The 16,231-nt window shown below is 43.8% G+C and overlaps 1 protein-coding gene across 1 annotated transcript in view; it reads right to left on the bottom strand.

Moving 5' to 3' along the window:
- Positions 1-10,421, bottom strand: part of LOC120043038 (lysophosphatidic acid receptor 1-like) — a 68,140-nt gene extending 57,719 nt beyond the window's left edge. Inside the window, exon 1 of the mRNA XM_038987770.1 lies at positions 10,137-10,421. The gene's annotated coding sequence lies outside the window, so the exon portion shown is untranslated. The remainder of the gene's footprint in view (positions 1-10,136) is intronic.
- Between the last annotated feature and the right edge of the window lie 5,810 nt (positions 10,422-16,231).

Raw genomic sequence — 16,231 nt, 5'->3', positions numbered from 1 at the left:
CAATGTATAAGCACGATTTGTGCCGCTAAATATGCACATTTTCGAACAAACTCTATATGCATTGTGTAATATGATGTTACAGGACTGTCATCTGAAGAATTCTGAGAAGGTTAGTGAAAAAATTAATATATTTTGGTGGTGAATACGTTATCGCTATGTTTGGCTGGAATCAATGCTGTTGTGTGGTTTGCTATTGTGCTAAGCTAATATAACGCTATATTGTGTTTTCTCTGTAAAACACTTAGAAAATCTGAAACATTGTCTGGATTCACAAGATCTGTGTCTTTCAATTGCTGTACGCTGTGTATTTTTAAGAAATGTTTTATGATGAGTAATTAGGTAATACACGTTGCTCTCTGTAGTTATTCTAGTCACTTTGGGGAGAGTTGTGATGGTGGCTGCAATGGTAAACTATGATTTATACCTGAAATATGCACATTTTTCTAACAAAACATATGCTATACAATAAATATGTTATCAGACTGTCATCTGATAAAGTTGTTTCTTGGTTAGTGGCTATTTATATCTTTATTTGGTCGAATTTGTGATAGCTACTGATGCAGTAAAAAAATGGTGGAGTAAGAAAAGTGGTGTCTTTTGCTAACGTGGTTAGCTAATAGATTTACATATTGTGTCTTCCCTGTAAAACATTTTAAAAATCAGAAATGATGGCTGGATTCACAAGAAGTGTATCTTTCATCTGGTGTCTTGGACTTGTGATTTAATGATATTTAGATGCTAGTATTTACTTGTGACGCTATGCTAGGCTATGCTAGTCAGCTTTTTTACTGGTGGGGGTGCTCCCGGATCCGGGTTTGGGAGGAATTAGAGGTTAACAAAGAGTTGCAGTTTGTTTTGGAATGGGTGGCCAGTAATAAACTGGTCCTGAACATCTCTAAAACTAAGAGCATTGTATTTGGTACAAATCAATCCCTATGTTCTAGACCCCAACTGAATCTGGTAATGAATGGTGTGGCTGTTAAACAAGTTGAGGCGACTAAATTACTTGGCGCAACCTTAGATTGTAAACTGTCATGGTCAAAACATACAGATTCAATGATTGTAAAGATGGGAAGAGGTTTGTCTGTAATAAAGAGATGCCCTGCTTTTTTGACCCCACACTCCAAAAAGCAAGTTCTGCAGGCTCTAGATTAGTCTAATCTTGATTATTTTCCAGTCGTGTTGTAAAGTGCTGCAAGGAAAGACCTAGTTAAACTGCAGCTGGCCCAGAACAGAGCGGCACGTTCTGCTCTTCATTGTAATCAGAGGGCTGATATAAATACTATGCATGCCAGTCTCTCTTGGCTAAGAGTTGAGGAGAGACCGACTGCATCACTTCTTCTTTTTATAAGAAACATTCATGTGTTAAATCTCAAATTGTTAGCATAGTCAACTAGCATAGTCAACTAGCATAGTCAACTAGCATAGTCAACTAGCATAGTCAACTAGCATAGTCAACTTAAACCCAGCTCTGACACACACACTTACCCCACCAGACATGCCACCAGGGGTCAACTCACAGTCCCCAAATCCAGAACAAATTCAAGAAAGCGTACAGTATTATATAGAGCCAGGATTGCACACAACTCCGTTCCATCTCATATTGCTCAAATGAACAGCAACACCTCACGGCACAATGCCTCTCCTCTATTTCAAATCAAATCAAATGTTATTGGTCACACACACATGGTTAGCAGATGTTATGTGCGAGTGTAGTGAAATGTTTGAGCAAAATGCTTGATAGTTTGTGTGGATGTATTGATATGTAGGCGACGTGTGCCTTTTTTCATTTATAGTTCTGTCCTTGAGCTGTTCTTGTCTATTAATGTTCTGTATTATGTCATGTTTCATGTTTTGTGTGGACCCCAGGAATACCAAATACCAAATATGAGCAGCAGAGTGTGCAGCTGCTATGGAAAAAGGGTTCTTGCACAGAAATTTTTACCTTTAGCCACGGCAAATCAGGTTTCCAGAAAATCCGTAATGTGTAGTGGACCTCCACAAAAATAAAACAAACGTAAACAGTTAGCACCGGCAGTGATTATACCTCACAAGTTCTGGTCCTTTGTGCAGATAAGACCGGTTGGTTCCCATCATTAAAGTCTGAGAACAGAACAGTGAGCGTTTGTTACCCTAGTTCCTCCCTCTCCTTCCTATAGTTAGCTAGTTATGTTAATACTGCTGAAGGGATGAAAACTGCTTCCATGTGGCATTCTGGTTCCTCTTTTACTCTCCCCCTCTTCTCTCCCCCTTCCCTCTCTCCTTGTTTCACTCTTTCTCTCTCCACAGCTGCCTTGAACCTTACTACTCAGAGCTCTGGGGGAGAGGAGGGAGGAATGCAGGCTCAGAACCTCTGGCAGATCAATAACAGACACACATGGGGGACGGCCAGGCTCTCTCAGTGGGAAGATTCTCTCTCTCTCTCGCAATCTCTCCGTTTTTTTTATTTAACCTTTATTTATACAGGATGTCGCATTGTGGTGAGAAGACCTTTTAACAAGGGAGACTTCTCGCTCTCTATTCTCCCTCTCTCAGTCTTTCTCTCTCCCTCTCTCCCCCACCCCCTTTTCTCTCCTCTATAGATCTCTTTAACACATTGCAGGGCCCAGGCCCTGGTCTTCTGGTGTCGGCACCGAGAGCTCTGAGGCTCTGAGGGCGTCTTAAGATAATAAGGATCATCTCTGGGTGAGGCTTTGTTGTACCCACAGTGCATCTGGTCAGCAGCTCCCATCCATCTAACTCTAACCCAACATGTGCTGCTGTCAGAAGACAAACAGCATATCGAATGAGAAGAGCTAGCCTGGGTAGTAAGCATCAGTCTGTCACTTCTTGTCATGCCAAATTGTTTGGTACAAGGAGTGGAATGTTAGCACAAAATAGGTCTCTGGGTTTCAGGCTAGAGAACATCTGAGGACCCACATAATACAACACTTCTCTTTTCTTTAATTCTTCACACTGATTCACCCCAAAAATGTATTAGCATACTATGTTTTATACTCTCTGACTGGATACTATGACTAAAGTGACTAAAATTAAATTAATATGTGATCCAATTTATTGAACTTTTCTGCGTATGTGGGTCAGAACTTTAACAATTTCTTTGTATTCACCACAGGAGGTTGGTGACACCTTAATTGGGGAGGACGGGCTCGTGGTAATGACTGGAGCGGAATCAGTGGAATGGTATCAAATACATCAAACGCATGGTTTCCATGGTTTCCAGGTGTTTGATGCCATTCCATTGGCTCCGTTCCGGCCGTTAATACGATCCATTCTATCCCCCAGCAGCCTCCACTGGTATTCACCATTTCGATTTTCAGCTATACAATGAACATGTTGCAGAGTAAAGAATCATTGATCCCGGCCCATCTATCTACTGCAAAAGCTTATTGCTGATCTTTGATCGTCATTCCACCCCCCACCCCCCCCCCCCCTCCACGGAGATCCCACACTTTGTCTACATTGACTCAAATGGAACTAGAAAAAAAGCACATTCTCTGAAGATAATAAAGTAGACCTATTTAATTATGCTGATCTGTGTATCATCATCCCTGGCACTGACACAGGAAGTCCTGGTTACCCTGGACAACAACAGAGTCATTAGCATCACAAGATTCATTAGAAATGTACACTAAAAAAGAAACGTGTGGTTAAGAATATCTGCTTTGTTGAGACTTTTAATATGAATCAATAATAGTCAATAATTAATGGTTAAAGTCATTTACACTTCCTATACATATTGTGTTGTATGTGACTCATTCGTTTATTAATAACTTTTCATGTTCAAAATTGTGCACTCTCCTCAAACAATAGCATGGTATTATTTCACTGTAATAGCTACTGTAAATTGGACAGTGCAGTTAGATTAACAATAATTTAGTTTTTCTGCCAATATCAGATATGTCTATGTCCTGGGAAACGTTCTTGAAATTTTCTAGTTACTTACAACCTCCTGATAATTAGCCTACGTTAGCTCAACCGTCCTGTGGAAGGGACACCAATCCCGAAGAAGTTTTAATTCATCTAACTGCACTGTCCAATTTACAGCTATGGCTGAGTTGTTATTGGGTCTGCCATAGATTGAAATATAACTGTTCCCAGGTCTGTATGTATGGGCTGGCTGGCTATGGGGGGTATTTAAGACACCACCAGACACCACTCCTACAGTGTGATGGGTTTTACACGTGGAAAAAAAGTCTAATAGAACATAAAGCCAGTCCTGGGTGTGAGCAGGAAGGGCTGAGGCTGGGATATAGGGCTGAGATGGGGGTGTAGATCTGAGGCTGGGGTATAGGCCTGGGGCTGGGGTATAGGGCTGGGGCTGAGGCTGGGATATAGGGCCGAGATGGGGGTGTAGATCTGAGGCTGGGGTATAGGCCTGGGGCTGGGGTATAGGCCTGGAGCTGGGGTATAGGGCTGGGGCTAGGGTACAGGGCTGAGGCTGGGGTATAGGGCTGGCTCTGAGGCTGGGGTATAGGGCTGGGGATAGGGTTATTGGGTACAGGGCTGGGGCTGGGGATAGGGATAGGGTTTAGGGCTGGGGTATAGGGCTGGGGCTAGGGTACAGGGCTGAGGCTGGGGTATAGGGCTGGCTCTGAGGCTGGGGTATAGGGCTGGGGATAGGGTTATTGGGTACAGGGCTTGGGCTGGGGATAGGGATAGGGTTTAGGGCTGGGGTGAAGGGCGGGGGCTGCGGATGGGTATATGGCAGACTATAGGGTTGGTGTATAGGGCTAAGGTATAGGGCTGGATTATATGGCTAAGGTATATGACTGGGGTAAAGGGCTGAGGTATAGGGCTGGGTTATAGGGCTAAGGTATATGGCTGGGGTAAAGGGCTGGGGTATAGGGCTAAGGTAAAGGGCTGGGGTATAGGGCTGGTTTATAGGGCTAAGGTATAGGGCGGGGGTATAGGGCTAAGGTATAGGGCTGGGATATAGAGCTGGAGCTGGGGTATAGGGCTAAGTTATAGGGCTGGGATATAGGGCTGGGGCTGGGGAATAGGGCTGGGATATAGGGCTGGAGCTGGGGTATAGGGCTGGGGTATAGGGCTGGGTTATAGGGCTAAGGTAAGGGCTGGGGTATAGGGCTCAGGTAAAGGGCTGGGATATAGGGCTGGGATATAGGGCTGGGGCTGGGGTAAAGGGCTGGGGTATAGGGCTGGGTTATAGGGCTAAGGTAAGGGCTGGGGTATAGGGCTAAGGTAAAGGGTTTTAGGGCTGGGGCTGGGGTACAGGGCTGGTTATAGGGCTAAGATATAGGGCTGGGCCTGATGTATAGGGCTGGGATTTAGCGCTAGGGCTGGGTTATAGGGCTGTGCTAAAGGGCTGTGGTATAGGGCTGGTTTATAGGGCTGTGCTAATGGGCTAAGGTAAAGGGCTGGGGTATAGGGCTGGGTTATAGGGCTAAGGTAAAGGGCTGGGGTAAAGGGCTCGGGTATAGGGCTGGGGTATAGGGCTAAGGTATATGGCTGGGGTAAAGGGCTGGGGTATAGGGCTGGGTTATAGGGCTAAGGTATAGGCCTGGGCCTGGGGTATAGGGCTGGGGTATAGGGCTGGGATATAGGACTGGGGTATAGGGCTGGGGTTTAGGGCTGGGGTATAGGGCTGGGATATAGGGCTGGGATATAGGGCTGGGGCTGGGGTATATGGCTGGGATATAGGACTAAGGTATAGGGTTGGGGTTTAGGGCTTGGGTAAAGGGCTGGGGTATAGGGCTAAGCTATAGGGCTGGGATATAGGGCTGGGGCTGGGGTATAGGCCTGGGGTATAGGCCTGGGGTATAGGCCTGGGGTATAGGGCTAAGGTATAGGGCTGGGGTAAAGGGCTGGGATATAGGGCTGGGGTATAGGGCTAAGGTATAGGGCTGGGGTATACGGCTGGGAAATAGGGCTGGGATGGGGTATAGGGCTAAGGTATAGGGCTGGGGTATAAGGCTAAGGTATAGGGCTGGGGTATAGGGCTGGGGTATAGGGCTAAGGCATTGCGCTGGGATATAGGGCTGGGGCTGGGGTATAGGGCTAAGGTATAGGGCTGGGGTAGAGGGCTGGATTATAGGGCTAAGGTATAGGGCTGGGGTAAAGGGCTGGGGTATAGGGCTGGGGTATAGGGCTGGGTCTGGGGTATAGGGCTGGGAAATAGGGCTGGGATGGGGTATAGGGCTATGGCTGGGGTACAGGGCTGGTTATAGGGCTAAGGTATAGGGCTGGGCCTGATGTATAGGGCTGGGGTATAAGGCTGGGGCTGGGGTATAGGGCTGGGGAATAGGGCTGGGATATAGGGCTGGGGCTGGGGAATAGGGCTAAGGTATCGGGCTGGGATATAGGGCTGGGGCTGGGGTATAGGGCTAAGGTATAGGGCTGGGGTACAGGGCTGGGGTATAGGGCTAAGGTATAGGGCTGGGGCTGGGGCTGGGTTAAAGGGCTGGGATAAAGGTCTGGGGCTGGGGTATAGGGCTGGAGTATAGGGCTGGGGCTGGGGTATATGGCTGAGGAATGTGGCTCGGGTGTAGGGCTGGGGCTAGGGTTTAGGACTGGGGTATATTTTATTTTTTATTTCACCTTTATTTAACCAGGTAGGCCAGCTGAGAACAAGTTCTCATTTACAACTGCGACCTGGCCAAGATAAAGCAAAGCAGTGCGACAATAACAACAACACACAGTTGCACATGGGAAAAACAAACGCAAAGTCAATAACACAATAGAACAATCTGCATACAGTGTGTGCAAATTAAGTAAGGAGGTAAGGCAATAAATAGGCTATAGTAGCGAAGTAATTACAATTTAGCAATTTACACTGGTGTGATAGATGTGCATATGAGGATGTGCAAGTAGAAATACTGGTGTGCAAAAGAGCAGAAAAACTAAAACAAATATGGGGATGGGAAAGGTAGTTGGTTGGATGGGCTGTGTACAGCTGCAGCGATCGTTAACTTATTTGGGGTAGGGGGCAGTATTTTCACGTCCGGATGAAAAGCATGCCCAGAGTAAACGGCCTGCTACAAAGCCATAAAAGCTAGAGTATGCATATTACTAGTAGATTTAAATAGAAACCACTCTGAAGTTTCTAAAACTGAATGATGTCTGTGAGTATAACATAACTCATATGGCAGGCAAAAACCTGAGAAAAAATCCAACCAGGAAGTGGGAAAATCTGAGGTTGGTCGATTTTCAACTCAGCTCCTATTGAAGATACAGTGGGATATTGGTAATGTTGCACTTCCTAAGGCTTCCACTAGATGTCAACAGTCTTAAGAAACTTGTCTGATGCTTCTATTGTGAAGTGGGACCAAATGAGAGTGGATTGAGTAAGGTCTACCATGACCTGAACATGCGCTGACCATGCGCGTTCATGTGAGAGCGAGCTCTGTTCCATCGCACTTCTGAAGACAAAGGAATTCTCCGGTTGGAACATTATTGAAGAATTATGTGAAAAACATCCTGAAGATTGATTCAATACTTTGTTTGTCATGTTTTTACGGACTCTAATATAACTTTTTTAATTTTTCGTCCGTACTTCCCGCTGGACCTGCCCGCGCGGCTTGAGTTTGGAAAGTGTACTGAACGCTAGAACAACAAGGAGGAATTTGGACATAAATGATGGACATTATCTAACAAAACAAACATTTATTGTGGAACTGGGATCCGTGGGAGTGCATTCTGATGAAGATCATCAAAGGTAAGTGAATGTTTATAATGTTATTTCTGATTTCTGTTGACTGCACAATATGGCGGATATATTTGTGTCTTGATTGGGCTCTGAGTGCCGACTGAGATTATTGCATGGTTTGGTTTTTCCGTAAAGCTTTTTTGAAATCTGACACAGCGGTTGCATTAAGGAGAAGTGCATCTAAAAATCCATGCATAACAGTTGTATCTTTTAGCAATGATTATTATTATTATTCCTGTAAATTGATGTGGCTCTCTGCAAAATCAAAGGATGTTTTGGAACTTGTGAACGTAACGCGCCAATGTAAACTCAGATTTTTGGATATAAATATGAACTTTACCGAACAAAACATACATGTATTGTGTAACATGAATTCCTATGAGTGTCATCTGATGAAGATCATCAAAGGTTAGTGATTCATTTTATCTATATTTCTGTTTTTTGTGAATCCTCTCTTTGGCTGAAAAAATGGCTGTGTTATTCTGTGAATAGGCACTCACCTAACATAATCGTTTGGTTTGCTTTCGTCGTAAAGCCTTTTTGAAATCGGACACTGTGGCTGGATTTACATCAAGTGTATCTTTAAAATGGTGTAAAATACTTGTATGTTTGAGGAATTTTAATTATGTGATTTCTGTTGTTTTGAATTTGGCACCCTGCAGTTTCACTGGCTGTTGATGAGGTGGGACGCTACCGTCCCACATACCCTAGAGAGGTTTTAAGCTGTTCTGACAGCTGACGTTTAAAGTTAGAGAGGGAGATATAAGTCTCCAACAGTGATTTTTGCAATTCGTTCCAGTCATTGGCAGCAGAGAACTGGAAGGAAAGGCAGCCAAAGAAGGTGTTGGCTTTGGGGATGACCAGTGAAATATACTGTACCTGCTGGAGTGCGTGCCACCATTGGGTGTTGCTATGGTGACCAGTGAGCTGAGATAAGACGGAGCTTTACCTAGCAAAGACTTATAGATGACCTGGAGCCAGTGGGTCTGGAGATGAATATGACACTGTGATAGACTGCATCCAATTTGTTGAGTAGAGTGTTGGAGGCTATTTTACAAATGACATTGCCGAAGTCAAGGATGGGTAGGATAGTCAGCTTTACGAGGGTATGTTTGGGAGCATGAGTGAAGAAGGCTTTGTTGAGAAATAGGAAGCAGATTCTAATATTTTTTTTTTTTGACTCAGTCAGTGGCTCAGATGGAACTATCCAATCAGAAGATACATCTCCTTTAAATGTTGATATCTGGTTGTGTTGACAACCAAACACAATTCAATATCACTAAATATCATGACATTTGTAATCAACCAGAGCTTGAAACCATAGGCATTGTATTGTCTATTTCACAGTTGAATTCTGGGAAAGATTTAAACAACAGCTGTTGATGACTTTGTAAACGCTATAGGCCTAAAAAGCATCTTTAAATATATATGATAAATAAAGAATAGTCACATTTCATTTGCTCTGTTAAACATACCTTTTCGAACAACATCAATAGCACACGTACTTCTATTTAGTTTAGTATGAGGAGATCTCTCAACAATCAGTCTCACCATAGCACATCGTTATAGTCGGTGACAACTATTATACATAATCAGGGCTTGGCTTGGTTAAAAACCCTGAATGGGAGACCAACGGGTAGCTGTAAGCAGATCCATTTTTGTATAGTGGATATAACATTGAAGATCTAACATTGTTTTATAAGGTACAAATTCAACATAATTTATACAAGGTTTGTCTATGTTAACATTTGGTTACCATGATAACATAATCTTGTGGTTGAAATTTGACCCTCAATTATCAAATCCAATGTATTTTTTCATGAATATTCCATGTTGACAAATTACATTGAAACAACGTTTATTCAACCAGTTTGTAGCCAGTGGGGAGGTAGAGTAGAGTATACCAAGGCATAATATACCTTGGGGGTCATGCCAAAACACAGGACGAATATTTGATGACTATCGATATGTGCCGGCCAATGTTTAAGCAAAGGACTCCGATAATCTGTATAAAACTACAGGACAGCAGAGAGCCTGGATGAACACATCATCTAGATGTTTTAATCTGAATAATGGGATTTAAGACAATATGGATACAGAGAAAGTGAGAACAGAAAGAGAGAGAGAACAGAGAGATCGGAGAGAGAGAGAGAGGCGGAATGTCATCGAAGAAAAAGGGGGAAAAAACTGCCAAAAACGATCGATGTTGCAATGCATACTGTAGCTAAAATGTATTCCCATTTTCCAAAGCCCAAGTTTTATCTTATGTAATGCTCTGTCATTATGTTTTCTAGTGGAAAAACTAAGATGAATTAATTAAACTAATGGCAAAGTTAACGGTTTTATGAGGCACCGCTGCTCAGTCGCGTTGGCGCAACAACTTATCCTGATTCAGCCGCATACAGTCTCCAGTCCTGCGCGTAACATACCTATTACATTTAAGTTAATCAGAAATCTAAAATATACTTACAGTTGTTCCTTCTCAGCGATATTTCGAAAATGTTGCTTGAACCTCAAAAATATATTATTTCGGAGTGCCTACCAAAATCCCCCCCAAAAAAGTGAATTCCGTTATTCAGATCGTCCGTCAGAATCGCATGTGTTGATTCTTCCAATCCAAGCAAATTATAAGTAATCTTTTAATTTTACAGTCCATGAGAAGAGAAGTGTGTTTTTGTTTATTTCTGATTGAATAGTTCCCGAGGGCTCCGTCTCTCTCTCTTCTTTTCGTGCCTCCTTCTCTCGTGCCTCACAGAGCCCTGTGTGCCACTCGACAGAACGGGACCACTGTCTGCACATGACGTCACACACACTACACACACGATTTTTTTCTTGAGTGCGTAATTGAAAACACATTTTTCAGAGACTTGTAAAGAGAGCGAGAGAGTGAGCTAGAGAGACAGAACACAATTATTCTTTACCGATTAGATTCCTATGTTTTCTACTTTAATAATACTGAACTAAGATATAAACACAACATGCAACAATTTCAAAGATTTTACTGAGTTACAGTTCATATAAGGAAATCAGTAATTTTAAATTAATTCATTAGGCCCTAATCTATGGATTTCACATGACTGGGAATACAGATATGCATCTGTTGGTCACAGATGCCTTTAAAAAAGGTAGGGGCGTGGATCAGAAAACCAGTCAGTATCTGAGTTGATCAGGCTGTTGATTGTGGCCTGTGGAATGTTGTCCCACTCCTCTTCAATGGCTGTAAGAAGTTGCTGGATATTGGCAGGAACTGGAACACGCTGTCGTACACGTCGATCCAGAGCATCCTTAACATGCTCAATGGGTGACATGTCTGGTAAGTATGCAGGCCATGGAAGAATTGGGACATTTTCAACTTACAGGAGTTGTGTACAGATCCTTGCGACATGGGGTTGTGCATTATCATGCTGAAACATGAGGTGACGGCAGCGGACGAATGGAATGACAATGGGCCTCAGGATCTCGTCACGGTATCTCTGTGCATCGATAAAATGCAATTATGTCCGTGGTCCGTAGCTTATGCCATGGAGCATTCTGTTCACAACGTTGACATCAGCAAACTGCTCACCCACACGACGCCACACACGTGGTCTGTGGTTGTGAGGCCGGTTGGACTAACTGCCAAATTATCTAAAACAATGTTGGAGACAGCTTTAGGTAGAGAAATGAACATTCAATTATCTGGCAACAGCTCTGGGGGACATTCCTGTAGTCAGCATGCCAATTGCACACTCCATCAAAACTTGATAAGTCTGTGCCATTGTGTTGTGTGACAAAATTGCACATTTTAGAGTGGTCTTTTATTGTCCCCAGCACAAGGTGCACCTGTGTAATGATCATCTTGTTTAATCAGCTTGTTGATATGCCACAACTGTCAGGTGAATGGATTATCTTGGCAAAGGAGAAATGCTCACTAACAGGGATGTAAACAAATTTGTGCAAAACATTTCAGAAATAAACTTCTTTTATGTGCATATGAAATATTTCTTGGATGTTTTTTTCCAGCTGAAACATGAGACCAACACTTTACATGTTGCTTTCATATTTTTGTTCAGTGTAGTTTTGTTTTGCTCTGGCAGAACTGTTGTACATGTAGGACACTTTATTTAATATATTGATACATTGCCGTATTTTCCCTTTTAAGTAAGCAGGTTACAACAACGATTAATATTTCCGAAATGGCCTGATTTGTGAGAACAGTGCATCAAATCAATGACATTTTTATTGGGAGAGTTTCTTTTCCAGATGTTATCGCAGCTGCAGCGAAATCCTTGTGTTTCTAGCTCCAACAGTACAGTAATATATAATGCTTATGTAATCCAAGATGGCGTAGCAGTCAGACGTCTTTTTGTCCTCGTCTTGTTGTGTCCCGTGTATATATCTTTTTATTTCTTTTTCTTCGCATATATTTTCTATATTTTTTCTAAAACTCAACTTCAAAACACTCTCCTACAACCCGCCTCACCCAACGTGGTGCGGATCTGTTTTATTCACCTCGAATCCGGAATCCCCCAACAAAAGCTAGCCAGCTCACTAGCTACTAGCTAGTAGTCAGCTAACCACTGCTAGCGGTCATCAGCTAACCTTTAGCTCGGAAAGCTCTCGCCAGTTTGTACAACGCGACTCAAACCAGAGCATACTGGACCTATTTTCTCTCCATATCCCCGGATTCCTACCGCAAACTCTGGACATTTTCACCTGGATCTCCGCAGCTAGCTAGCTGCTATCCGAGTACTGGCTAACGTCGTTCCCGGAGCAAGCACCAATTAGCCTGGAGCTAGCCCATGCTAGGCCCTTTCTCCCGGCTAGCTAAAGAGGCCCATCAGCCACTCCTGGGCTACAATACCCGGACCCCTTCTACTGCTGGTACGGGGCACGGAACCTCGCCGATCCTTCACGAGCTTTCCAATCTATGGGAATCTCAGACGATAAGAAAGAGAGGTTGAACAGGCTATTTGCAATAATTTCGGAAGATCATTTTAGAAAGAGAGGATCCAGATTGTCTAGCCCGACTGATTGGTAGGGGTCCAGATTTTGCAGCTGTTTCAGAACATCAGCTATCTGGATTTGGGTGAAGGAGAAGTAGGGAGGTTTGGGCGAGTTGCTGTGGGGAGCGCAGGGCTGTTGACCAGGGTAGGGGTAGCCAGGTGGAAAGCATGGCCAGCCGTAGAAAAATGCTTATTGAAATTCTCAATTATAGTGGATGTATCAGTGGTGACAGTGTTTCCTAGCCTCAGTGCAGTGGGCAGCTGGGAGGAGGTGCTCTTATTCTCCATGGACTTTACAGTGTCCCAGAATTTTTTTGAGTTTGTGCTACAGGATGCACATTTCTGCCTGAAAAAGCTTGTCTTCGCTTTCCTAACTGCCTGTGTATATTGGTTCCTAACTTCCCTGAAAAGTTGCATATCGCGGGGGCTATTCGATGCTAATGCAGAACGCCACAGTATGTTTTTGTGCTGGTCGAGGGCAGTCAGGTCTTGAGAGAACCAAGGGCTATATCTGTTCCTGGTTCTACATTTTTTGAATGGGGCATGCTTATTTAAGATGGTGAGGAAGGCACATTTAAAGAATAACCAGGCATCCTCTACTGACGGGATGAGGTCAATATCCTTCCAAGATACCCGGGCCAGGTCGATTAGAAAGGCCAGCTCGCTGAAGTGTTTCAGGGAGAGTTTGACAGTGAGGAGTGGAGGTCGTTTGACCGCAGACCCATTACGGATGCAGGCAATGAGGCAGTGATCACTGAGATCCTGGTTGAAAACAGCAGAGGTGTATTTGGTGTGCAGGTTGGTTAGGATTATATCTGTGAGGGTGCCCATGTTTATGGATTTGGGGTTGTACCTGGTGGGTTCATTGATAATTTGTGTGAGATTGAGGGCATCAAGTTTAGATTGTAGGAAGGCCGGGGTGTTAAGTATGTCACAGTTTAGGTCACCTACTAGCACGAGCTCTGAAGATAGATGGGGGGCAATCAATTCACATATGGTCTCCAGGGCACAGCTGGGGGCAGAGGGTGATCTATAGCAAGCGGCAACAGTAAGAGACTTGTTTCTGGAAAGATGGATTTTTAAAAGTAGAAGTTCGAATTGTTTTTGGTACAGACCTGGATAGTTAGACATAATTCTGCTGGCTATCTCTGCAGTAGATTGCAGCACCGCCCCCTTTGGCAGTTCTATCTTGTCGGAAAATGTTATAGTTAGGGATGGAAATCTCAGGGGTTTTTGTGGACTTCCTAAATCCAGGATTCAGACACGGCTAGGACATCCGGGTTGGCAGAGTGTGCTAAAGCAGTAAATAAAACAAATTTAGGGAGGAGGCTTCTGATGTTAACATGCATGAAACCAAGGCTTTTACGGTTACAGAAGTCAACAAATTATAGCTCCTGGGGAATAGAATTGGAACTGGTGGCTAAAGGGCCTGGGTTAACCTCTACATCACCAGAGGAATAGAGGAGGAGTAGGATAAGGGTACGGTTAAAGGCTGTAAGAACTGGTCGTCTAGTGCATTGGGAACAGAGAATAAAAGGAGCAGATTTCTGGGTGTGGTAGAATAGATTCAGGGCATAATGCACAGACAAGGGTATGGTAGGATGTGAGTAGAGTGGAGGTAAACCTAGGCGTTGAGTGACAATGAGAGGTTTCATCTCTGGTGGGACCAGTTAAGCCAGATGAGGTCTCCGCATGTGTGGGGGTGGGATAAAAGAGCTATCTAAGGCAAGGTGAGCAGGACTGAGGGCTTTACAGTGAAATAAAACAATAAGAACTAGCCGAGACTGCAGTAGACATTAGAGAGAGACATAAAGCATTCACAGGTGTTGATCAGGAGAGTTAAGACAACAACGGCTAAATGGCGATTAATGGGCAGAGCGGGTCAGTTAGGTACATACAGGACCTGAGTTCGAGGCCGACAGGTAAACAAACAAAATGAGGTACTGAAACAGTTATTGAAACAGTCCAGGGGGCATCAGCTGTGTAGCCGAGTGATCATAGGGTCAAAAGAACATCAATAGGTGAGTCAGGGTGCCGTTCGGTAGTCACTACTACGCTAGGTGAGCAGGGGACACAGCGTTCAGGAAGCTAGCGGGCCGGGGATAGCAGATGGTTCTTCAGCGACATCGTAACAGAATACCCTGTTGAGATCGGGCAATCAGTCGTGATGGATCAGCGGGCTCCTTGTCGACAATAAAGGGTCCAGGCCAATTGGCAAAAGAGGTATTGTAGCCCTAGAATTAGCTGGTGGACCTCTTTGGCTAGCCGGGAGATGGGCCTAGCTCGAGGTTATTAGCTGGTGCTTGCTTCGGGACAGAGACGTTAGCCAGGAGTAGCCACTCGGATAGCAGCTAGCTAGCTGCGATGATCCTGTGGAAAGGTTCAGAGCTTGCGGTAGGAATCCAGAGATTTGGTAGAGAAAAGCGAGTTAACGGTGAGGACCGCTAGCAGTGGCTAACTGACTACTAGCTAGTAGCTAGTTACCTGACTAGCGTTTGAAGGGGGTTCCGGTTCTAAAGTATAAAAATAGCAGATCCTTACCACACTGGGTGAGGCGGGTTGCAGGAGAGTATATTCAGTCCGTAGATGGAAAGTGAGATTAAATATATACAAAATATATATGAATAAAACGATATGTACACGGGACAGTACGGGACAAGACAAAGACAGGCGTCCGACTGCTACGCCATCTTGTTATACAACATCTAATCTAATCTAATTGAGAAAAGGCCTTTGTTTCCCAACACTAGGTATACCTAGCTCTAAGCTACTTTTACACACAGGTATTTCTAGTTTGTCACCTTGGAGCATACCATTAGGCACACAATCTAGGGGGAGAAGGCATAAATCCAAAACCAACAATTCAAGTCAAGCACCTCCGTCAATCGCATCTTTGCACATTGTTATCAACATTTTACAAATGATGCAGCAAATTGATGTCTGACTGACGGTTAATGCACGACTATTTGAACTGGGCTAATGACTGTTTAGTACAATATACACTAAATTGGCCTGGAAATACTATGACATATGGTGACATTGCTAAAATAACGTTAGCTAGCTAAAATGTTGTTGCTCTCCCCTCAATCTTAGCTAGTTAGCTAAAGTTATACTGCTTCTAAAGTCAATCTGGAGACATCATAATGATGACACAAGCATGTCCTAAAAACAGTGTTTCTTATGAGAGGAAATTCTAGGGGACATAGGGTTGTCTTTGTGATTAACCTCTACGGGACCAGTGTCCCTCCACCAGGACAGTTGAGCTAACGTGCACTAATGTGATTAGCATGAGGTTGTAAGTAACAAGAACATTTCCCAGGACATAGACGTTTCTGATATGGGCAGAAAGCTTAAATTCTTGTTAATCTTACTGCACTCTCCAATTTACATTAGCTATTACAGTGAAAGAATAGCATGCTATTGTTTGAGGAGAGTGCACGACAACAAAACACCTTTATCAGGTCAACTGGTTTGATACATGAAGGTAAATAATGTACTTACATTCAGTAATCTGGCTCTGATTTGTCATCCTGAAGGTCCCAGAGATATCATGTAGTATAGTTTTGTTTGATAAAATCCA

The sequence above is a fragment of the Salvelinus namaycush genome, unplaced genomic scaffold (genome assembly GCF_016432855.1).
Source record: "Salvelinus namaycush isolate Seneca unplaced genomic scaffold, SaNama_1.0 Scaffold843, whole genome shotgun sequence".
NCBI lineage: Eukaryota > Metazoa > Chordata > Actinopteri > Salmoniformes > Salmonidae > Salvelinus > Salvelinus namaycush.
This window is presented reverse-complemented; position numbering and strand designations above follow the sequence as displayed.